General features: G+C 49.3%; 1 protein-coding gene across 1 annotated transcript in view; it reads right to left on the minus strand.

The window, feature by feature from the left end:
* SHE (Src homology 2 domain containing E) overlaps positions 1-339 on the minus strand; it is a 9,651-nt gene that overhangs the window by 8,177 nt on the left and 1,135 nt on the right. The window lies entirely within an intron of this gene.

Here is a 339-nt window from a genome sequence, read left to right on the forward strand (position 1 = left end):
GAGTGGTGTGGTGCAAAGTGGTGGGGAGCAGAGTGGTGTGGTGCAGAGTGGTGTGGCGCAAAGTGGTGGGGAGCAGAGTGGGGTGCAGCAGAGTGGTGCGGAGCAGAATTGTGCGGAGCAGAGTGCTGCAGAGCAAAGTGGTGAAATACACCTTCTACTATCCATCCAACACGGCAGCTTCAAAAGCATGTGACAGGTCCCCTTTGATTTGGGGGGCCTTCTGGGCCAGAGTTTAATACTCCTAATTAAAGATAGAAAAATATAGATATTAGGCCCCTCCCACATAAGAAAAAAAAAAACGACCCCCACTACTTAATATGACTTGGCCTTTTGGAAAAC

This window comes from Nanorana parkeri, unplaced genomic scaffold (genome assembly GCF_000935625.1).
Source record: "Nanorana parkeri isolate BGI_ZX_2015 unplaced genomic scaffold, ASM93562v1 scaffold3076, whole genome shotgun sequence".
In the NCBI taxonomy this organism is placed as follows: domain Eukaryota; kingdom Metazoa; phylum Chordata; class Amphibia; order Anura; family Dicroglossidae; genus Nanorana; species Nanorana parkeri.